At 40.4% G+C, this 24,843-nt stretch overlaps 1 long non-coding RNA gene across 1 annotated transcript in view; it reads left to right on the top strand.

Moving 5' to 3' along the window:
• The first annotated feature begins 387 nt into the window (after positions 1-387).
• The window catches only part of LOC110474568 (uncharacterized), a 79,580-nt gene continuing 55,124 nt past the window's right edge, over positions 388-24,843 (top strand). Inside the window, exon 1 of the long non-coding RNA XR_002466094.1 lies at positions 388-591. This is a non-coding gene — a long non-coding RNA (uncharacterized LOC110474568). The remainder of the gene's footprint in view (positions 592-24,843) is intronic.

The following is a 24,843-nucleotide window of genomic DNA, read 5'->3' as shown; positions in this document are numbered from 1 at the left end:
TGAGAACTTCTGCTCTCTCTCCCTACTCTGGCAATAAAGTTTTTCTGCTGCTCTCAAAGACTGGGGTGTTAGTGGAACCTGAAGACCTGTGAAATTTTAATAGTGTTGTCTGATGTACCCTGGAGTGGGTTAAGTTATTGCCATGCCCAGGCAGCAGAGTAAATACAAGGACAATTCTTGAAGGAGAATAAGTTCTGTATCCAGTAGACAGTGTTTCCAGTGTCTTGAAGCTCTGTAGAAGGATCTTTAAATGGTAATTAACACACTTCAAATTTTTATGCTGTGTTTGCATGAACAGTGGTAAATTGCAAGCTGTGCAAGTCCTACCAGCTGAAACACTGAATAAACACACAAGAAGCCTTGTGCAGTGTAAAAGTCACATGCAGTGTGAATCTGTATAGCCAGCACAACTTGGAGGATTTCATTGTGTACAAGTGTTTCAGTTTACAGGATGGATTTAATCTCCCTCAGGACAGAAACTGGGAGAACTCTTCTGGAGCAAGCAGACTGAAGATGGTTTGGTCCAAATACTGTGATGAAGGCTGGATTCAAAGGAAAAGCCCCTACTGGCCTCTGGATCAGGAGATGCAGGTAAAGGCTGCTGGAAGTAGAAGTCGTGCTATTTTAAAAACCTTCTTTTTCCTCATAGAGCTTTGTTTGAAGTTCAAATCTGCTGTTGGGAAATGCAGTTCTGTTCCACAGCAACTTTTCTTCTTTCTAATTTAAGATTATTGTCAAAATGGTGATTACGCAAAAGCTCTCCTTGAAGGGTGGTTGTGACTGGCAGGCACAGTTAAGGCCACAGTTTCCAACATATCACACAAAAGAAAGAAATATTTCAAAGTTGTTTCCTAATACTTTTTTGAAACATTTTGTTAACCAGAACCTGATTTTATTATATGACAGTGACTTTATTATATTACAGTGTCTTCAGAGATGCTACATTCTCGAGACATCTTTGGCTGTTGGGGCTTGATAGTTCAGTCACTATGGCTTGACACACTTTATATTTCAGAACATTTTGGTGCTAGTGTTCTCTTGGAACCACTTTTTTTTATTTCATGGTGCCATTTGCAAGTAGCGTGACTGCTAATGTACATAAACTGTGAGGCTGAACATTTGGGTATTTTGTAGTGATTTGCCTTTTTCCCTCCAACTTAATAATAGACTTCCAGCCGTGTGTGCTGCAGATTTTCCCGCTGTTTTACTAGGCAAGGGCTATTCTTTAAAGATACGATCAAAAATCTCACTCTTATTTATAGTCTTCTGTTCCTACTGCTGCAGACAGAAATGGTGTGGATACCAATGACTCGGTTTTCAAATGCCTCTTTTTCCTTCCTGTTTCAGTGAAAGTGTCTCTTTAAAAAGACAGGTTTTGATGGGAAGCTTAATAAATATGCACTGGAACTTGCTTTAAGTAGTTCATCTGAGGCATACTTGATAGTGCCTATACATACCACCCATACACTATTTCAAACACAAGTAGTAGGTAGTATTAGCTCCTGCTGCTCCTAACTCTACCAGAAGTTGCAGTTTTAGTCCTTTGGAAGAACAGTGTCAGGAAACAACCTGTTAGTGCTGTTAGGTGAGCCAAAATGCTGAATCTGGTTTATTGAATATTCAGTGTATTGAAAATTTCCTAGTCAGAGCGTGCTGACAGGCTGGCAAGTTGTGTTAATATCTTAATACCTCAGGGCATTTATAAAGTTAATCTTTTGACATTGTTATTTGTTTTTTGGCTCAACATCATGATCAATTCTTTTATCTTTTAAAAGTTACGTTTATGACTGCCATTTAATTGATGGTAACTGCAAATTATACTAGCTGCAAAGCAATAAATAAAAAAAATGCAAGTAGTATAATTTGGGACATGGTAATCTTAGTAGCCTGAGTCATGAATTTCATCATCTGCTGCAGTTAGTATAATTTTATGATTCATAAATCTATTCATTTCTTTTTTTAGTGTGTCATCAGATAAACAGCTCAACAGTAAAGTGGCAGAATTGTCTTGTCTCACCCCAGTTGTAGGAGAGAAGGCAGGTCTGATTGTTCCTGTGTATGCGTAGTAAATCTGTCTCTCTGACCTCTTAAATCTGCAAAACAGCTTCCTGTGCTTCTGTGTAGCACTTGCTCATTAAAGCATTCAGATTACCAAATGACCACTACATCTACCTAAAATTTATAGTTTGTGCAAATTGTTTTGAAAAGCATTTGTTCATTTGCTGGAGGTGACCTTCCACTACGGATCAGTGCACAGACACTTGCAGAGTGATCCTGGGCTGACTAAAGCAGGAAGCCATCTACACTTGCTTAGTGCTAGGTCAGTGCTACTGCAGAAGTACTTTCAGACCCTCAAATAGCTGATGGCTCTAATCTAATTACAGAAAAGATGCTTTTTCCTTTACACTCTGTGGATTCACTTACAGTCTAAAATCCTCAAGTGGTGTGATGTGTTTTGGAATGTCCCCTCTTTCTAGATGCCATGCCAGCCACAGTACCTGCCACCTACTAAACCTGAAGTTTGAAAAGCCCTGCAGAAAGAATTAATCTTTAGATAGATAGATAGGTAGAGATACATTATTAAATCAGAACTTGCCTTAATTCATGAGAATACCTTTGCTCTAGTAATTTTTCTTTTTCAGGAACCAGTGGTGAGAAGAAACAAGTTATGGGGTATATAAATATATGACCAGCATCTTTGAACCCATGGTCATTCACTATAAAAGCAGTATCCTCAGTTCACAGAATCACAGAATTGATGAGGTTGGAAGGGAGCACATATGATCATTGGTCCAACCTCTCTGCTCAAGTAGGGTCTTCCTAGAGCACAGGGCACAGGATTGTGTCCAGGTTCTTGAACATCTCCAGTGAGGGAGACTCTGGGCAACCTGCTCTAGTGCTCAGTTACCTGCACAGTAAACAAGTTCTTCATCTTCAGGAGTAGTTTCCTGTGCATTCGTTTCTGCCCACTGCCTCTTGCCCTATTTTTCAGCATCACTGAGAAGAGCCCGGCTCCATCCTCTTGCCATGCTCCATTCAGATATTGATAGACACTGATGTATAAATAAGTTCTGCTAAGGTAGATGCCACACAAGCTGAAAGTGCAGGGATATTGGCTCATGGCATTGTCTTGGCCAGTTAATGACACAGTCACAGTGTGACACAAAGGTGCAGCACTTCTCACTGACCCATAACCTGGGCTTTAAAAATGCTTGCCATGTGTCTGTCCATGTTAGGGACAGCTGAAACTATCCTGCACTGCATGCATACAGGTATGCATTTCAGTATTTGTATTTAGATTCCTCTGTTGCTTTCTGGTTTTCATTTGAGTCACCTACATCTCTACTCTGTGGGGTTCAGTGAAAAGTGGTTCAATTGTGCCATTGGAAAAGATATGTTAATTCTAGAATGGTCCAGGAACTATCAGCTATTGTATAATATCTCCAAGTTTTTTCCTTGTTTTTAGAAATATTAGTATGATAACTCACTTTCATTTGCATAAGTTGCTGTGCAAGGTTATGCCACTTCTAATGAATATGCAAAATCATGTATTTTGACCATGCACTGGTCATATTAGTAGCCTAAAATCCAGATTAAATTAGATTTATCAAGTTAAATGCCAAAAACTTCAGCATAAACAATGGGAGAAGACTGCATTTTTTTAAGACTTAAAACATGTCTTCATGACTTCATTCATTCATTCATTCATTACTTCAATGCTATGTTCTCTTATTTCAGTAAAATAACAAAGAAACTCTTTTAGGCCAAGATATCTTTTCCAGATTTCAACATCAGTCATTAAGGAAGAATAAAAGCTAACCAGAGAGAGTTTAGAGAAGAGTATAAGAAAGTCAAATGTCTGCAAACTTGGAACTTTGGGCTAGAAAAAAGACTTAGATAAAGAGAAGGTTTAATTATTCAAAGAGGCAGAAATCTAGAACAGAGCTGAACAAAATGGAGTTGTTGTTTCTATATCTTTCCTTTGGGGATAAATGGATTGAATTTTACAGCAAAGGAAGTTAAGTGAGATGTGGCTTCAAACTGAGAATAGGTTTAGATCAGATATTAGGAAGGAATTCCTTATTCTGAGGGTGGAAGAGGTTACCTAGATAAATTGTGGATGTCCCACCCCTGCAAGTGTTCAAGGCCAGGTTGGATGGGGCTCTGAGCAACGTGGTCCAGTGAAAGCTGGTGGGTGTTTGAACTAGATGATCTTTAAGGTCCTTTCCAGCCCAAATTGCTCTATGACTCTGTGATATTAGGAGGAAAAAACCCATTCTAATTCAGCATAATTAAACTCAGAAATGTATGGCTTTGTAGTGAGCTGAGGTATCTGTCTGGCAGACTGTCATAGATATGTATAGTTACTGTTTAGTGGGGGCTGGGCTGGAGAAATATTTTCTGTTCTACTTGGCTCTGTCCTTTGAATTTTTTTTTTTTAATGTATAACTTTGCCTTAAGCCATCACTATTAGGTAGGTTGGTTTCAGCAAGAAAAAAAATGTGTGAACTTGAAGTACCTTGAAGTAGGTAAATTAAAAAGAGGAAACCTGTGTCATAAACTCTCTGTTGCAGATGGTAGGGAACAGAGACCTGGGTTAACAGTGTGCAGTTGAGATGTGTCAGCCCAAGGAAGTTTAAAAAGTGGCTGATGTTTTTCCTTTATTGCAAGTTGCACACGAGTTGCTTTGTACCAAAGGCAACCTGACATTTGCAGAGACCTGCAGCACTCAAATTAATATGTTCTACTTGCAAGGATGACTTCAACAAGGAATTTTTCCATTATAAGATCTTTTATCAGTACATCTCTAAATCTGTTTTAAATTTTTTTTAATCTATTTTGTGCAAAGGCCTGTTGTCCTTAGCTGGTTGTCAAATACATTGCTGCAAGCAGCAACTCTTTTATGGCCAGAATGTTACTGGTAGATGATTAGCAAGATACAGGGCTGAAAGTACCCACAAGTGCCTCATCCTGCTGGACACCATTCTATTTAGAGTATGCTCCCTCTATGTCTTTCACAGGGGAAGTCTTGCCAGGTAACATACTGTCCCCTGGTAAATTGTCATTGGGGTGGGCAGAAAACTGCATTTACATCAGTATTTGTATGGGACCCAACTGCCTCCCAAATATCTGCTGTAAACGGGACTTTGTCCCTTGAGAGAGTTTACCAGGAACTTACAGACTGTTTTTATGTCTCTTCTTTTTTTACAAACAGTACCTGACTACAAAAATAGCATCTCTTTCAATACAGGTTCTAATTTGCTGTTGATTTCCCTTTACTGTGCTTGTTTGGCATATCTGCTGCAGAAGTACTTATGTTGATCCAGTTACAGCTGTCTTCAGACAGAGAAATAAGCAGCAGAAGGAGTAGAGCTTCTGAGAAATACACCTCCTGCTTTTGTTCAGCTGTACCTGGTAGGAGTAATATTAATGATACTCAAGTATGATGCAAGCAGACTTGTTTTTTAAAGGGAGAAAAATGTTCCAGACCATTAGCTCATGCTGTATTTTTGCTAACAGCCTCTTTCTCAGGAAAACTGAAGATCAGAGGCTGAGGGGGAACCCTGAACCAGAAGAAGGTAAAGAAACTCACCTTACTCTTTGCAAGGTTGGAAGGGGCAGCAGGAGATAGTCTAGTTCTGTCTCCTGTCCAAAACAGGATCAACTACACCCATGATCATTTGGGTGGTAAATATCTCCAAAGATGCAGACTTCTAATGTTTCCCTACAGTTTGTTCCATTATTTGATCAGCTAGCTTGACAATAAAAAACCCACAATTTTTCTTATGTTTAAATGGAATTTCTTGCATTTCAGTTTTTGCCTTTTGTGTCCTTTCATTAATAGTTTGGTTCACTTTGTTTTACACCCTCTTATCTGATATTTATACACTTTATACAATCACCCCTGAGCCTTTCAGTTTTCAGGCTGTGAGCTCTCCACCTCTCAGAGTGTGGCAAATATCCCCCATCCCTGAAACATCTTCAGGAATCTCTGTTTCATTTTCTCCAGTATGTCCATGTCCCTTTTGTAGTTGTGAGCCCAGAACTGGACCTCGTGGTCCAGAGGACTCACCACTGCTGAGTAAAAGGGAAGGATCACCTCTCTCGACCTGCTGATGATTGGCACAGGCAGGCGCTTCCCCTCTGCCCCAGTAAAGGGAAGATCCCTCCTGAGATTTCTTGGAGGTGTTTGGATGGATTGCTGTGCACTTGCAGAGCTGAGCATCTGTGTAAGTACTTGGAACGTGTTTGTGATCTTGGTGACTAATGGGGGAAAGTTTGAATCTGAAAATACTTGGTGTAGTTTAACTGGAAGGGAAACCTTTTCTTACTTGAATGACAAAGGACTGCTGAGGTGATCAGCTCTGTTGCAGGCACATTCAGCAGCTAATTAGGGGATCATGATGACTGGGGGACAGTTTCCTGGACTAGGAAAACTCCAAGCAAGCTCAACAACCCACCAGGAGTTGGTGGCTTGTGCTGACAAGTCATGAGTGGGAACAGGAGTAAGAATGACCACTCCGCTCCAGAAAGGGCAGCCCAGGCTCTTTGTGGTTTCATCTTGGCATCTGAAATGTTAACAGGGCCATATATGCTAATATAATTACTGAACTCTGACAATTACAAACAACCCAATCCCCCCGTGGCAGCTCAGTGGTGGTGCTCCTGCTCGCCACTGCTGGATGGTGAATAGCAGAAACAGGGTCTGGTTGATGCAAGTTGAGAATGTTGCCTAAAGTGAAGCATTGCCAGCATTTCTGTGATAAGCACCTTGCTTTGGTGTCTAGTCTGTAATTTCATATTCTGAAGAACAGCAAGTCCTTGGAGGGCAGATGGGAAGTAGGTGGAGGGTGGAATGACCTGGGACCTGGGAAACTTGGTACTAGCAAGGGTCCCTTCTGCCATGTATTTCTGCCAGCTAAGTCCCACTAAGTACTGAACCACTGTTCAGCTAAGGCCTTGCTGAAGATTAAGTATTCCTGTTCTCCAGCAGACAGGAAAGGGACAAGCTTTGAGTATTCCTATCCACCATAAATTCAACTGAGGAGGTGGTGCAAGGTGGGAAGTGTGCTGTCCAGCTGTGACCACTGAGAGATACAGCATTATGGGTTGGAAGGCCAAATTTAGAAGTGTTTTGGATGTTGATAATCAGACTTCTAGGCTGAAATGGCTTTGAAAGCAATTAAGAGCTGACTCTTGTTAAAGCAGCTGTCCTTGAAAAGAAACCATCTGAATCTTTGTATAAGTCTCTTGACTTAGATTATGCTTGAGGTACCTGATACTTATTAACCTTCCTTCTATGAAGAAGTATAAGCATTTTGATTCTAACATCTTATTATTTATTAAAAAAAAACATGACTTTTTTGTAGTATATGGTCAATCAAACTCACTGACAGACCAATCATCTCATGACACTTTAATTGTTCTCCTTTCATTATGAAAACAAAGAACTCTGTGCAAAATCTCCTGTTATAAGGAAGGGCACACACATGTAATTATAGGATGCTTTTGGAGTTTAAAAAAAAAGGAAATTAAATGACTAATGCATTTTGCTGGTGGAATTGACAGCTGTAACAAACCTGCTTCTTTCATCAGCTGTAAGCTTTTATCCCTGCCTTGTACTAATGAATAAATCATCTTATTACATAAAATTACATTCTAATTGCTCCCGTGTCAGTCTATTTCAAGTTAGACCTAGGCAGGAAGGTTCCCTTGGTGCCTGGGTTTTCCCTTTCTGCTTGATTGCTGAGCAGTCACATTTACAATGCCTAGGAATGGTCTTGGAGAAGAAAAAGTGGGATAAGGCAGGATACAAAGGGAGAGCAGGACAAGAGAGGATATAAAAGGGACAAGGAATGATGTAGGAGACGTGAGAAAAACTTGAAGGGGCTGTTGAATGGAAGAGCCAAATGAAAAATACTTTAAAAAGCTAGTGGGATGTGAGTGGGAAGAGAGGGAAGATGAGTCAAAACTACGGCAAACCTTTTTGTGCTACGCCATGTGTGGAACAGCTCGTGGGAGCTCTTTGTGTTGGCTAAACAGCCATGGCCATTTGTGGGACAGGAGCTTTTCCTTAAGCTCTGACAAGTTGTTATCATCTAAGTTCTCCTTTTCCTCTTAACTTAAAATGTTACCTGAAAAATATTAATTAGTCATTTAATACTGCAGAGTGAAGGGATGTACCCCTCTCCCCTCCACAAGTGAAATGACTGATCCTCAGATAAGAGAAAAAGGCAATTTCAGAAAGGTTTCTGTAGGAGAGAAAGTGTTTCCAAATTAATTGTAACTAAATGACTTGGAATTCATCCTTCAACCACCGACAGGCAGTATCAACTCTCATGTATCGATTTTATTTAGGCTGATTAGAAAAAGGACAAAGTGCAAGTAAGACTCCCTTGAAGAAAAACAAGTGCACCTCTGTAGAAATCATGCAACTTTAATTAATTTGGCTTAATAACTGATTTAATTGAGGCTTCCTGTTGTAGATAATGCATTTGGGAATGATGGTGCAGCTCCTAGATTACTGATGTAATTATTTGCAAAATGGAAAAAGTAAGACTTCTTGTTGCTTTTCTAAGATGTGCTCAAATGACATATAGAATTTGTGCTTTTTTTTCTTTTCATAGTGTGAGATTATCTTGCCTACCCCATTTTTTATGGAAGACTAGAGTACTAGAAGGATCATACATTATAAACAAATGAATTTGATTAACTGAAGCAGGGCGACTCTTTGCACTAGGACTGTTTACAATTCTCTTTTGTAGGCTGTCTATAAAATAGATTTATCTTAAAATCCCGGCAAATGGAAGAAAAGCTGTCAATGCTAAACTTGCAGAACTCTATTTCCTACATACTAATTCTGGGTTGTTTTGTAATAAAGATGTAACATTTTTGACACACCTATTTTTTAAAAAAAGTGATAAACAAAAAGAAGACTTACATCAAGCAAAACAATTTATTCTGCCTTTCCAGTACATAAAAAAAAGGATAATAGCCCTTGCTTTTTTTTGTTTGCTGAGTCCCTGTTTTAGAAGACCCACATTACTGTAATTTGTTCCAAGAAAGAGTCCCTTTGCAGAAGCTGCAAAAGGAGTGTGTGGGAACCTTGTTTTTATTTCATGTTTGAGTGTTTGGAAACAAACAGGCAATCATTTAGTTTTGTTGGGAAAAAATGGATAGAGAGTTCTGTGTCTTTACAGCCCTGCGAGGCAAGAATAACCTAAACAGATGAACAGAGGTAATTCCAATCGTTGATTACTTTTCCTGTATGAATGCAGGCAAAGAGGTTTAGTATAGACCTAAAGGCAAAGGTCTGTTACAATTCCAAACTCAAGTGTTGTGTCATGTTTTTCACTTGAGTTTAATTGCCACCATGGATATTATATTGAAGGAGCGTTGTGATTCTGGCCATTGCTATTAAGGTTTGTTTTTAATTTAGAATCTTTCAGATAAAGTGTGTTTTATTTTTGCTTCTATTCCCCTTTGCCAGTGTTCTCCCTCATGGTTCTTGAGGTACCTTCTGCTACCCATTGTCATGATGTGTTTACCTCTTCCAGGTGACAGGCATGCTTGGTATCTCTTCTGAAGCTGGGAGATTTCTAGGGAGAGGTCAAACTGTTAAATTACGAGACCATTTAATGCAACTATCCATCCATCTTCTGGCTGCTGTGTGCAGTTGGAGTTAAAAACTCATATACACTGACTTCACACAGTCTTTGAGTTTAAGCAGCAGGGGGACTTCACAAATGGGCTTTAATTACCATGGGGAATGCAGTTGGTACCCAGAAATGGTGCTGGTGAGAAGTCCTGTTAACAAACAAGGACAGAGGGATAGGCTGTGAAGTTACAGTGTGCTGATTCTGACCTGTTATTTGGGGTCTTTGGCCAAAACCAAATGAGCAACATGTAACTGATCAGCAAAGAATATTTAAATACTTTAAAAGGATGAGAAAAAAAATATTTGCATTGATAATGGCTGGAAAGAGAGATCATAACCAGAGAAATGGGATAAATGAGTTGTGAAAGAAGAATATGCACAGAAGAGTGAGATTGAGTTAAATTATTAAGAAAGGCTGGATAGCCAGTGCAGATTTGTTTGGATTCCCACTAGGGAAGTATCTAAGGAACTGAGCTAAATGAAAGAAGAGCATTTATGGTAGACTGTAAGAAAAGACTGTATAGAGGCTGTTTTGAAGGAATTCAGATGGTCAAATATGAGATGGCAGGTTTGGATGGACTGTAGTGCTGAAGAAACCTCTCTGAGCAGGATGACTTCTTCAAGTTCTGAAAGAGAGGACAGCAGGCACTGGTCATGCATGGGTAGAATCAGCAGAGAGAGGATGCTGAAGGTCTTCAGTTCCTTAACATCATATGAAGCATCATAAAAATAGGAGTGGAAATGTGCTGTGGGCAAAGGGGAAGTGGTACAAAGGCTGGAAAGTTAATCTTCAGAATATCAAGCTTATTTCTGTACAATATCTAATGAGAACTGCATCTGAACACTACATGTTCACAAGACTGCTGGGATGTCTAAACTGTTTTGTCACTTTTTCCATGTAAAAAGAAGCTGAACTGAATGCAGAATATAGGGGAGAAGAGAAATCTCAGACTATAAGTTATGCATGTGAAGACAGACCTGTGAACACCACCTTTATGGTGCTTGCCAGTAAAAGCCTTGGCATGATTCAGGAGAACAAGATTTGTTCCCAGGTGCAGAAGAAGCAACTACTTTGTAATAGAATCAAATATAATTTTTAATTTCCAAGCCAAATAAAAAGATTTTTTTCCAAGAGCCCTCCAGCTTTCATGGTTTTGCCAGTATCTTGAAGTGGGTAAATCATATATGGCAGAAGGAGCTGATTCACACATAATCCATAAATAAGAAAGTCTCTGCTGTACTTGTGGCACAAGTAATGCCGAACACCAAGATTAGCTCTGCCCTCCACATTTTCTGCTGTTTTCCAAAGGATGACTCTTAAGGTGTTTGAGATTTACTTGCAGTGTTCATTAGTAACCTTCAGGCTTTGGGCTTTTTTTTTTTTTTGTGGTTGCCCTGTGTACTTGATTGAAGGTCAGGTCTGAGCGAGAGCCCTTATTGATTTCAAAAGTGCTAAGTAGAGATTTAAGTTTTTTGCCCTCTCTACTAATGTTTTTCCCATTGTGAGTTGATAGAAGTACATGTCCCGGTTGCAGTGTGAGCAGACCTAATCTTGGGCTGTCTCAGCAGGACTGAGGCAGCACAGAGCAGAGAGCAACATTGAGAATTTGGTGATTATTGAACAGAAGGTGGCTTGAGGCATATGGAAACTGCTGCCATGATAACAAAAATGAGGGGAAAACCCAGACCTAGGCAGTTGATGAAATGGAAAAAAAGTAGCAATGGGAACAGAGATGAATTGGTAAGACTTTGTTTAAACAAGAAACAAGCTGCTGGGTCCAGTGTCAGTGGGGTGTGCATTAAGTAGACTGAGTAGGAAGTTAATAACAGAGGAGAGTGGTGTTGCTGAGAAGGGCTAGTGTGCTCTTTGTCTTACCATTCATTGGAAGGACCACAGGATTGCTTTCTCTAGAGATGTTTTTCCTTAGAAAAGGAACTGTAAAGCTCTATGAATGTCAGATTGGGTACACCAACAGTTGCTGCCATTAAGTAGCAGGTAATGTGTAGTCAGATCACCAGAGAGTTCTGCTAATACAATCAGCGAAAACACACAGCTTAATTAATGGTCTGTGCATTTTAGTTACTTATACTGAAAGCTCTATTAAATATAAAATTTGAAAATCTGGTTTTGTTAAGAGTCCCCAGCTCATTAAATGTGCAATACCCCAGGAGATGCTTTTTGTCCAGGTCACCTGTGTAAGAGGCTGGCACACAGAGAAACTGCTGGGGTGTGAGTGAAGTGTGTCCTTTACAGCCTCCTCGGAGAAAACAGTCTACTGTTGAAATCTGAATTTGGGGTGGGAAATAAATAAATGAATGGTAAAAGGTTTTTTGAGGGCACGGCTGCATGGGATAGTTACAGAGCTGGTGGATGTGGTTAGTTTTGCTGTCTGTTTCACTTTCTTTGGATGCTGTGATAGTCATGTTTTGTTTTTCAAAGCTGTAGCCATACAGTCTCTGTGTGAAAATTGAGCATATAATTAGGATGCAGTACTTCACTGTTTTACGATCTCATGTTTTTCTGGTTGCTCTCTGCTGCTGTTTATGGATTTTTATATTCTCTTGTTGGCCTGTGAAGACAACAACATGCAAAGACAGGAGCCTACACCAGCAACAGTGCTTTTGTATGTAATTTCATCACCCCAGACAGAACTGACCTCATACTGCTTTAGAGGCTCTTAATGTGCAATAGTATTTGTGTATCACTGGAGCCAGTGAGAGCCAGCCCATCATCCTGCACAGGCAGAATGAAGTGGTCTGGACAAGATGAGACTCCCAAGAACATTATGAGCCCCTGACCCTCAAGCAGATAATCAGAGCCCATCTCAGACAAGCAGCAGCAACATCCTTTGGTGGTTGTGTGCCCACGTGGCACATACTGGCTTACATCCCCTGTGCTAGGCTCATGACTAAGGTCTCTGATGCCCTTTTACAGTCTCTGTTGCTTGTGGATGCTGGAGTGTGTAAGTGAAGGAGAGATGGGATGGATACTCAGAGCAGTGGAGAAAGTGAAGTTGGGGCAGGATGGGAGTGAGACAGCAGAGAGAGGAGGGACTCACAGGTAGGAAGAAAGATAGCATGTAAATGTCATTCATTGCCTTCCTTTCAGGTTTTCCTGGTTCTCTGGCTGAGTCTTAGAAGGGCAGTGTAGTTTTAATTTGTTTCATGAACTTAAAAAAAAAAAAAATTCAGGGATGAGGCAAAATAATTGAGCCTGAATCTGCACTGGGACCTGGAATCCCCCCATCAATTGATGGAGATACCTGCTGTGAGGTCAGCCATGTCACCTGGAGATGTCCCATGACTGGTGTCCTGCTCTTTCTGAAACACCATGTAGATGTTAATTTTTGTTTATAAAGCCAAATTGAAATCAAGGCTCTCCTTTCCCCTTCTGCCCCTTGGATGGGCATGCCTGTCCTACCTGCTTCATAACCATTGTTTGTATATGCACCCTGACAGCCATTTTAGCTCTGTCTTCTTTATTTTTTTAGTAACACAAGCTGAGTTAGTTGTGTTTCATCTCATCCTGGCATTTTTGAAACTTGGCACTCTCATATGTCTTGCTGTGTCCCTATCTTTTTTGCTTTGCATTTGTACCTTTTTTTTTCCGGCTTAGTAACCTACTCACATGTTGACATAGCATCCAAGCAAGTGTGCCCTACTGTTCCCCAGTAAGAGGCAGTGTAATTAATTTCAAAGACCTTCCACTGAAAGAAACCTTTGCCTTCTTCTGAGCAAGGAGAGCTGTTCAATTATACTGGAAAGCTGCATGTGGGCCCAGGCAGAGAGACACCCCCTCCCACCTCCCTCCCAGCACTTTCTGAAGGACTGCTATATTGTCGTCTGACAGAGTCACTCATTTCCAGATAATTGGCTTTTTAAAGGGCATCTATAGGACCCAAATAACTCCTGGCATACTGTTTATACCACTGGCCTGACAGGTTAGCAAAGGTTAGACTTAATTGCCTCATTTATGGCTAATGCATTCCAGTTTTGCTGTTGCTTTTTCTCTGAGGATAATTGCTCAGACCTGTATTTTTTGTTTCTGAAATCTTGATGAATAAAAACAAAGGTCCTGCTTTGTGAATTCAGATGTTGCTTTTATTGGGAGAGACAGAGGTCACGTAAAATCCTTACGTTGAGGAAGTGACCACATCCGTGGGTGAGAGCCTGGGTGAGCTTTGCTCAGTGCTTTGACAGCTCCGATTTCCCACTGCGCTCCATCGTCAAACCTCTTTGTTTGGTGCAGCTTATTGCAACAGAAAACAATTTCTAGGTAAATTGTGTCCAGCACTGCTCTTCTCACTCCTGTCCACAGAGCACATGCCCTGTAGGTACAGGGGTGGTGGAAGGGATGCTCTGCAAGCACAGCTCTCCTCGTGTGTGCCTGAACATCCCTACATGGATGAAGGCTGGTGCTGGTACAGGAGGAGACACAGAGCACCTTCTGGGTAGTCTGGGGTGTAAACACAGCACTGCTCTTGTGTGCTCTGCAGAATTAATCCTGATGTTTCTACAAGCACATTTGCTATGTATTTATCCTGTGTGTCTCCAGAAATTTTACTGGTGAGGATGAAGCAAATTTCTGGCAGCATATACTTCATTTTCCTGGCAGTAGTCATTGTCCTTTCCAGCACACTGTCCTTTCCAGATGTTTCCCTTTTGTTATGAGTAAAACAAGAGCTGCAGACTTCAGTGCTTCTGTTACAGTTTTGTAAAGCCAATACTCTACGCACAATTATGGGTCTTGTTTATTTTATGGTCAGAGTAGTTCTGGCAGCAGGTTTTTAGTGAGCAGGTCTTAGAAAACAATGTCAAGGCTGTCAGGAGGAGACCACTCCAGCTTTCAGTAACCTTCTTGGGTTATTGAGGCCCAAAAAATGACTGCCAGGAGAAAAGCCTTCTGTCTCTGGCATCCCAGGGTAGGCACCCTGAAGCTATCAGGATGGGAATGGGGTATAGGTGTAGGTTAGGTATCCATTCATCACGGGCTTCACATGCTCAGAGCTTTGCCTGCAACTTCACACCAATGACAGAGACATTAAGGTGTAATGTTTGACATCCTTCAAATCTTGGTTTGTAAGGCTTCCCTGGATTAATTCCCATTTGATTAAATGACATCCTTTACATAAAGTGCTGATCTTGATTGACAGCCTTCCTCATAGAAATGCCTCCAATGTTCTTGCACACATGGTGAGCGAAAATCATAAATTTGCTGTAAATGCTTTAAAAGGTGAGAAAGCTGAATGTCAGCTGGTGCCCAGCCTTGCCAAATCAGTGCATAAGGAGGAGAGCAGTGGGTCTAAACATTAGCAGTTAATTTGTAGTAGTGAGGAGACTGGTTCAGGGGATAACCATCAGAGTACATTTTTGGAAGTGTGTTTGTTGCACAAGATTGAAAGAGAAAGTAATTAAGGAGATAAATTACTGTTGGATGTGATGGATCTAGTATTGTTCAAGGCAGGGTTAAATGTCTTTATAAAATATGTATTGTATTTCTGACAGAAATGATTAGTTTAGTGCTGGAACTTCTGGTGTGAACACCAAGTGTACTTCTGCTCTTGGGGATAAATTCCTGAGGATTCTGATAAATCCTCAGAAGCTGAGTTGTGGTCACTGGCAGTATATATAGAAAGGAAGGAGAGATAAATACACAAAGACTGATCACAAATGCAAGTGAACATTGGATTTCATTTGCAGAAATTTTTAAGAATGTTTTTTACTCCACTGGGCCAACTCTGTGCTCTCTTTCTTTCAAATTGGCTATTTTTGCTGTGAAAGTGAAGGTGGTTATACCCCTCTTTAAACATGTAGTTGCCAGTCTCAGCATGAAGGTGGTCTTGTTCATAATATTGGAATAGGAATTCTGTGCTTCTGGGAAAGAAATGTGAAGCTGACTACAAATGGTTGTTTAAAAAGGAGCTCCTTTTTTAGACACTTAAGAGGTGGTTTAAAGCAGTAAAACAGATTGCGTGCTTTTATTCTTGTTTTATGGAACTAGCAAAGAACTTTTTAGTGTAGTTTGTCCTGGAGATTATGATCTAATGTGAGATAACAACCAAACTATTAAAATGGCTCTTGGTGCTGCTCTGAATGAGGGAAAGTTCTACTGCTGATCTCAGAATGGCTGGTTAAAGGGGATGTGTGTCCTGGAAGGCAGGAGTTAGGTGAATCCCTGCTTCCCCCAGGGTGTGCCTCAGTGGGTAACCTTCGTTCCTTTGCTCCCACCGCGATGCTCAGCCCTGGGCTCATGCAACAGGAGGGGCTGCCTGTTTCAGACAGCTGAAATAAACCTGCAGGTCAAAGATGTGCTCTGCCAAGGACACCGTCCCAGCAAGTCTGAACACGCATCAGTAAAGGCCACCAAAGGAAAACGAATCCAATAAGCCCATGTGGCTAGCGGGACCTCGGTAATTGCACACCTGCACGCAGTGATTGCAGGGCTAATTACTGCAGTCAGAGCAGCCACTCAAACGCAGTTGTTTTCAATCAGTGCCTCAGCCTTAGCAGATGTTTAGAAGAAAACAGCTCAAAATCCCACCTTCACCCACCTCTGCCTTTGCTTTGATGAAGCTTTCAGCTTGTTTTTTATCTTGCTCTATTAATCTCCTTCTCTCCAATGCCTAATCTCAGAGATGTTGTTTGACTTTGGATGCCAAAACCTACATACTGAGGATGAAATTAAAGCCATGGAGACCCTAAAAGTGTATAAAATGTTTATATTGTTCTTGCTGAGCCCAAAACTTCGAAGCTTATACTGCTAAAGATTTAAGAATGGAGAAGAAATAAGTACACGTGCTATAACTTCTAGCCAGGTAGTAAAGGAAAAATATTTAGAAGCAAGTGTTACATTTCTGTGTTATTATTCTTGAAATCATGTCTCTGGATTCAGTGCTCGTACAAGTGAGTGATCAAGCATTGTCCATCTTTGGTTCCCATCAGGCTGTATAACATTGGAAAAAAGATGTTTTCTATGTTTCTGGGAGCTGATCAGTATAGGGTTTCTCTGGAGAGGACTGGAATGATTTCATTCTGTACACTTCCATTTAGACAACCTGCCACATGGGTGCTCTCCAGAGCATTACCAGTACTGATTATCCAGTTTTCCTTGATCTTTAAGTAATTAGAGACTTTCTCAGTTTTGAATGACAAACAGCAGCACTATTTGAATTTGCTGTAGGAGGACCACTGCTAAACAAAATCATGCTGAGAATAAAGCAGATAAATCTGGGGACAATACTTTAGGGGAAGAAATAAAAAGTAGGGCAAAGCAAAGAATAGAGCCTTTGGGAAACTCGTGCAGTCATACTTCACTGGGATTTTCTTGAGAGAAATTTTCTACAGCCAGAAAATGGAGAAAGCCTTTTATTTGTTTGTTTGAATATTACCAAATCTAAACTCTAGTTTGCCTATGAAAACCAAAACAAGTTATTTTTCCCTGAGCATTTTCGTATTTCTGAGAAATGACCAGTCTTCAGAAGTGCAGAATTTTGTGGTCAGACTTTAGCTCTAGTCCTACAAAGGGGCTCAAAATGATCAGAATAATAATTGATTTCTAGCTGCAATATTTTAATGTTTTAATCACAGACCAATAATGATTTCTCTTTATTTCATTCCACAAAGCTGCCTGAAATGCCTTCAAATGTTGCCTGATACTGAAAACCAGAGTGAAATTAAGCTCCTGATGTGGTATTTTTATATGATTAAGAAAACTCTGTCATAAACATTTCTAATTCTCTAAGATACAGAGCAGTGCTTACAACAGTCTATTCCATCTCAATCTTGTTCTTCAGATTTACAGATTTTTCTTTGCTATGGTGTAGAATATATGATCACATCAAGATGAGGGGCCTTCCTATCTAGTAGATGCTATATATAGCAGTAGCATTTGCCAAGTGTCACCTAAGGAAGCACTGATGCCTTCAAAAGACTCACGGAAACTCAGTGTTCCTTGTGACAGTACAAGGGGATTTATTCCAGGTATGGATGAGAAATGTAATTTGCAGAATAAGGCATCTGGTTTTAGTTAGGGAATACACATTTATGGTGTCTCCACCTTGTACACTTCAGGACCATTTAAATATAGGAAAATAAATTCTTTGCATATTCTCTACTGAAGTGCCAATAAATTTGCATTTTTTTTGAAAAGACATTTCCTCTCCTTTCTGACACTGCAGATTCACCAGCTTATTTTCAGCTTCTGCTGTCTGCAAGTCTGGATTTCTCACAGATATACAGCAGGTTTTTGAAACCAGCAAGGACATTATCTCCAAATAACTCCATTCTTCATTCTAACTCATTTCTTTTTTAGAATTCTTTATCTAGTAAAACTGCATATTTTGCCCAGGTGTCCAGTGCCTCACAAGAGGCACATATGAGAAATGAGTGCTCTATCTGGTATGTACCAAAATGCCCAAAGCAGGTGCTGACAATCAGCTGGTGCAGAAACTGGGAGTGTGGTGCTGCCTCCTTCTGCCTCCTGTTCCATTGGGTCACCATGGCAGGGGTGTCCCCTGTGAGAATAGACCAAGGTCTGCCCACTCACCACATGACTGCCTCCAGTGGACCCGCTGCAGGAAACAGCTGAGCCCGTCAACCTAACTGGCCTCTGGGAAAATGTGCTCAAAAAAGGGCAGAAAATACTGGACAGGCAGAGGAGGAGGGAATAAAAGGTGAGAAACAACTGGGTTCAAAAACAAGGCTGGAGGAGAAGGTGCCAGAACAGATACCACAGCCCAGTGAGAGACCATCCCAGAGCAGACTTCCTTGACAAGGATTGTAGCCAGTGGAAAGCCATGCCAGAGCAGAGGGAAGATGTCAGAAGGAGGAGCAGCAGACAGGAACTGCTGTGTACTGATCATAATAGTCCATCCTCATCTATATCCAAACCTCCTGGTGGTGAAGAGGAGGCAGGAGAGAAGGAAGGAAGTTGGTTGTAGGAATGGTATTGTTTCAGTATTTATCTTTTTGTTTCCTGCCACCCTCATCAGTAGGCAACAAATTAAGTTAATTTTCACCAAGCTGAGTTTGGAACAGGAAGCAATCTCCCTGTTTTTCTCTTACCCCACTAGCTTTTTATTTCTGTTCTTGCTGTTTACTTCCCTGTTAAATAAATTTGGTGGTGAGGACAGGGACAAGCTGGGAGGTGTGAACATCTCAGTGAGAGAATGAGAAACTGAGTGGGGGTTTGGCTGATGGCTAAAGCTGGCCCATCATACTTGTTCATGTAGAACTGATCTCCCCTTCAGTTCTGGGAGGACTGGAGTTTCAATGCAGCTCATGGTCCAATGGATATTACCTAAGGAAGCCTACGAGCTTACCGCTATTCTACTCTGTGGTAATATTACAGCTGTTTTCAGCATAAGTTCCTGCCATAGTGATGCAAAGGCTGATTTTGCAGTCATATTTCTAGGAAAAAGGTTGGGGGTTTTTTGTGTCTTCTGAGGTATTAGGACCCACAGATCCCTTAATGGCAATGAAAATGCTGATTCAGGTGATTCAGATGATACAGTGCCTTGATGGAGGCATATTTATGAGGATGTGGACTGGGCCTGTATCCTGCTCCTGCAGTCCAGGTTTTACAAAGAAGATGAAGGCACAATGTTGCCCCAGGTGATGAGGTGGTTGTGATGTTTGATTGGTGCAATTTAGGGGTGGGCCAAGGGAAGAGGAGGACTCTTCAAGTGGATTTCCAGTGTATATCCAGCTGATTCTTTGGAAAGATGTAAGATTTCTTAATTTATGGCCTATTCAGAAGCCCATGTATGTGTATAGACAGACACTCTGTTTATGCACATGGGGTACATAATTAACAGAAAGGGCCAACAGCCACTGTATAACACAATAGAACATAAACCCTGTAAATCTACACAGCCCTTGGAAAGCGAGGAGGCATTTCAACATGGTCTTTGAAGCAGGAATTGTTTGTGTGTCACTGGTGCTTCGTAGCAGCCCAGACTATATAGTCATAATCTTCCTGACTGGACCAAAAAAATCCACGAGTGACTTTGGTAAACATTAAAGCTGCTTCTAGAGCAGTATCTTTGTATTGCCATCCTCACAAATTAATCTGTAGCACAATATGGCCATTGCTAAGAAAAAGAAAGATCATTTTATGGAGTCAAGATTAAATTTAGGCTATTCATTATTAGTGAAAAATATAAGATTTGATACACTGGGGAGATTGTAGTCTGCTTGCAATTAGATGAATTTTAGATCTAGAGTCTATAAATTATACAGATATGACATTATTTAACATCCATTATTCTAGTTATCTCTTTTTCATGGCTTTGCCTGTTTGAACAGTTTTGCCTGTTTGAACAGTTGCCAAATTTGAACAGTGACATGCAGAAATATTTTTCTCCAAAGGCACAACCAATCTTGTTCAATTGTTCAGACTTTTGTCCCCCAAATGGCACTAACAGTCTTTCCTCAGGATTTATCACTGCAGAACACCAAATAAAGTGAGTTAATAAACTATCAGGTATTACATAATTCATATTCTCCTATATTATATTGCTTGTTTAATACTAATCTGTTCTTATTCTTGTATTTTCTAATTCATATGTTCCTACCTGCAGTCATGCCTCAGAAAAATACAAAAAGATTTAGTCATTTAGGGTTTAGCAAAATTAGATGCCTACATCCTAAAGGGTAATTTCCAGACATTTCCAAAGCTCCTTCGAGACCCAAATGATGAAAATGTTTGTGGGCTATAGAATTTCCATCATATCTGTTAGTCTCTATGTCTGCAAGACAGCAGCTGGTACCAAAAAGTTCTTCTGGAAACAGTAGTCATTGACACTCTTTCCCAACCATTTGGGTAAAAGAGGGTCAGTGGCATTCTGTCCTCATGTATGTGAAGTTGTTTGGTGGTTATGAAATCCATCTATGGGAAATGAGAGACCTGGCATGAGCCAGCCAGTAATTTCCTTCTCAGTATCTTGCTCTAATGATGCAGCAGTGGGAATGGCTCTTCCCATCTCTGCAAAAATGCTGCTGGTTTCTTTTATTCACGAGAACAAGCACAGCTCTGGTCTAACAGTGTGGCTTTCTGTCTCTAAACATCTGCAAACCTCCAGCAGCTTTAGGAGCGTAGATGTGTGGGTTTGAATCCACTCTGGTGCCAGGTGTGCAGAAATCCTGCCTGCAGATGCTCAGGCAGAGATATTACTATACAAAGAGTGGAGGCTAGTGCTGCTCCCAGGCAATGTCTGAAATAGCCCCTGCTCTGCTTCAGAAATAATCTGTTGTACTCTAGAGCACCTCTAAATTCCAAACTGATACAGATATTTAAGCCACAAAAAGACTGGGCCGGAAGACAGAGTTTCCTTGCTGTTTAGCTTACATGTGACACACAAACGCTCTGACATCTGTTCAGAAGGTGATTCTGTTCTGTTTTTCTGTAATTCAGAACTACAGATCCCTCTGCAGGTGCCTGAGAGGAAGTTGCACATCACAGAATCGCTGAGTGGTTGAGGTTGTAAGGGAGATGACATCTGGAGGTTGTCTGGTCCCACCTATGCAAATGCAGACAGGTGCCCAGACCGTGTTCAGATGGCTTTTGAATATCTCCAGGAAGGGGGATACCACAACCTTCCTCACTCATAACTCCTGAAAGGAGCCTTTTCTTCCCATGAACAGTATTAGAGTAGACTACTGCAAAAATGGCAATATCTGCAAAGAGCTGATCATCTGTGAGAAAGAATGCTTTTCCCACCAAGGCTGAGATGTGACAAAGCACCCACAGGGTAAATCTGGTGAATGAGCAATGGATGAGAGAGGTACTTGTCTGCCTGCATTAAGGTTCCCATTCCAGAAAGGTGTTTGACACACCTGATTCCCTTTGACATACAACTTGCATGAATATAAATTTGCATCATCACCTTTGAGAACTAGGTTCCAGATTGGCTGCATTGGTTTTCTGTCAAACTGTACGTTTGAGTAAAATCTGGTAAAAAATAAATTGGGCACAAAAGAGTTTTTCCTGCTAAAGTGTGGTAATGATTAACAGCTACAGACTGTTTTACTCCTTTTTAGAAATTGTTTCTGCTCTCTTTGCCTTGATTCACTCTGAAGGACCTACTTGCATTTTAAACCATGAAAGGCCAGAGAGCAGATGCTGTGAGCTCTGAAGGTTGTTGTTATTGTGTATGAATGTACTTTGAAAAACTTTTGGTTGCTATTAGCCTCAAACCACTGGGTTTTGTTTGGGTGGTTTTTTTTTTTGTTTTGTTTTGTTTTTTTTCCCATGACATTTTTTTATAAATCTATTTGTACATTTTTTTTTCTTGTATTTTAGGTTTGCATGGCAGCTGGTTTGATGTATGTTTAATAGTTTTTCTCCCTCTCAGCAAGGGCCTAGTGACAGCTTCTGTCTAGGATTTAGTTGGTTGGAAATGCTATTACCATATAAAATACTGACAGATTTCAAAAGTCCCCTGTAGAGCTAAATCTGTATAGCTACTCTTGGTCCACTATACACTACTGTGAGTGTTGTGGACAAACAGGTATGGATTACAAGCTGTGGCAATAAATGGCTATAAATCATATAATCAAGAAAATGGATCCCTTCGGATACAGACTCTGATATCCAGATGTGTTCATGGTTTATTGCTTTCCCAGACTCTGGGAGAAAAAGGTGCTCAAAAAGGATCAAGGTTTCTTATTTTTTACCACAAGTGTGCTGTATGTTAGCTTTAAAAATATTTCCCTCTTCCACTGTTAAAACAAGTTATATTTCTTGTCTACTTTAGCAAAAATGAATTAAGTTGTTTGGCTTAAGTGATGGTGGCACTTAATACTCTTCAGTAAATGAGAATAAATCTGATGCTGATAGCTGACTGCTTGATGACTCAAGAGAAATCTTGTTTATTGGACTGTAACACAAAACTTTGAAGAAACAAAAAATATAGAGTTGTGGCTTATCTTAACCCACTCTCAGTGATTCATCAGGAGAGTTGGGATTTAGTGACTTTCATGTCAGAAATCAAATAAGAGGCAAACCCTCCCTTACTGAGTGGCTGGCAACTTCATGCCCTATTTTACAAAACTGTATTAAAGTCACGTTTATCTCCTCTACAGCATGTTAAGCCTGAATCATTAATTTTTACAACTCACTCATCAACTCTTGCTTTGTTTTATTTTCAAATGGAAAAAATAGCTCAAGCTTTGATAATTGTTCTCTGATTATTTTTATTTTCTGAAATTGGAAAGTGTATTTTTTCCCCCTGGCTTTTTATTTGAATTATCTGCTACATATAGCCTTCTGACCTCACCATGTGGAGATCTTAAAGCCCTGAAATGTGATAAAAATATAATCTTAAACTTCATTTGCATATTCTCTCTCTATTGCTTTCACATAAGTATCAAAACAATACTTATTCCCACCAGGCCTCCAAAACTATACTTACATGGGACATACTTGCAAAGTGCCTATATTCCTATAGTGTCTGTTTCTTAGAGCTTTTCTTCCTTGTAGAGAACTCCCTTCCATTTAACACACCTCCAGAGTTGTTCCCTAAGCACTGAGGAAGAGCTTAGAGGGAAACAGTTTTGTGGATAATCTGTGGTGTAGATGTCCCACCGTGACTGTCCTTCAATTTGTATTTGTTGTAGAGTGGCTGTTGTGAGATGGTCAGCCTGCACAGAGCCAGATGGTTGAAGTATTTGTAATTCAAGCTACAGTTTTTCTTCCAAATTCTGCTATTTGTCTTCTGTCTGTACATTTAGGTTTTTAAAAAAATTGTCAGTTGACCAGAAGGGACCCCTAGTATTCAGGCAAAATCACAAGACATCTCAGGCTGGAAGACAGTAATTTTTATTTAATTAGCTGAGGACCAATTGATAGTTTTATGATGATAAATGCAACTCAGATAAGAACTTTTTGTGTCCTGATGTTAATCTCGCATACTTGTATTTGGTAATTTGTGCTAAATGCCCCATTTAAACCAGGTAAACCAGAGAAGATAGACTGCCAAAGTGTAAGGAAAAATTATTCATTACATCGCATGTGGTTCCAAGAAAAATGTCCTCAGGAGAAGCTGCACCAAAAGGAAAGAAGGATTTGTGTTCTGGTGTAGTCTGAGAAGTTTTACGAAAGTGATTTATTTAAAATACTAATCTATAGGGATCTAGGTAATATTGATTACCATCACCATGGATGGGGTATAGAGCAGCAGAGATTGAATAGGAATTTGTGAGGAGATAAGCAGGTGGAAGAGGGGGCTCTGTCCCCCACTTCCCTGGATAGGAGATCCTGGCTGTTCCAGAAACACATGCTATAAGACACAGGTTGTAACAAACTGATATCCCTGGGAGCTGGGGCCTCGTGAGCAATGTAAGGATTGATTTCAGGGTGCAGTTTGCTGACAAGTCACGTTCATCTGATTCTGTGCCATCTCTGAACCAGCCACTGCTGCCCTTTGTCTTCCTACCTTAGTGTGCTGCTTTCCCTCTACCAGCACTGGCTTACAGGCAGCTGTGCAGGAACCTGAATCTGTTTTCAGTCAGCAACCTTACTTTTCAGGGTTAATTTTCAATTGTGCATCAGCTTGTGAGTCTGGGCAGCCAGATGTTTGTGTGAGCCCAGCCTCTGGCACTGGGCATGGACAAGTGGCTGGGGACAGCTCTACCCCTCCTGATGAGAATGTTGGTTTAGATCATAACTGAGCTGTGAAAGTGCACCAGGAGTGGATAGGCAGATATATCCATTGTAGGCAGATGTACTGGACTGAGGAGCTGGACAGGTGATGGACATGTTGGTTTGGATCTGCTTTGTTAACTTCAGCAGCCCTGCTCATCGTGAGAACACTTGTATTGTGTGGGAGAAAGAGAGAGAACAGATAGAACCACTCAAAATAGCCCTTACTTATTAAGGCTAAAAGCAGTATTTACACCCCTCTGAACACTTCTCCTATACTGCTGGAAAGCTTTTTTCTCTCAATGAACTTTGCTATGTAGTGCTTTTTAACTATTTTTACTGTTGTCAGGGGAGAAAACCAAGACTTGGGCCACTCCAATAACAAGTTTTAATTATAATTTATGAGTGAATTTAAGCAAGTCATGATTAAGCTTTGATTAATTTCCTTGTCTGATATTTTTAATAAGCTGTTGTACTTAGAACTTTAATTTTTTTCTTAACTTGTTAACTTAAAGAGAAAAAATTGCATTGGTAAGTATTGGAA

Source organism: Lonchura striata, chromosome 1 (assembly GCF_046129695.1).
Source record: "Lonchura striata isolate bLonStr1 chromosome 1, bLonStr1.mat, whole genome shotgun sequence".
In the NCBI taxonomy this organism is placed as follows: domain Eukaryota; kingdom Metazoa; phylum Chordata; class Aves; order Passeriformes; family Estrildidae; genus Lonchura; species Lonchura striata.
Note: the sequence above shows the minus strand (reverse complement) of the source record. Positions and strands in the feature narration are given on the sequence as shown.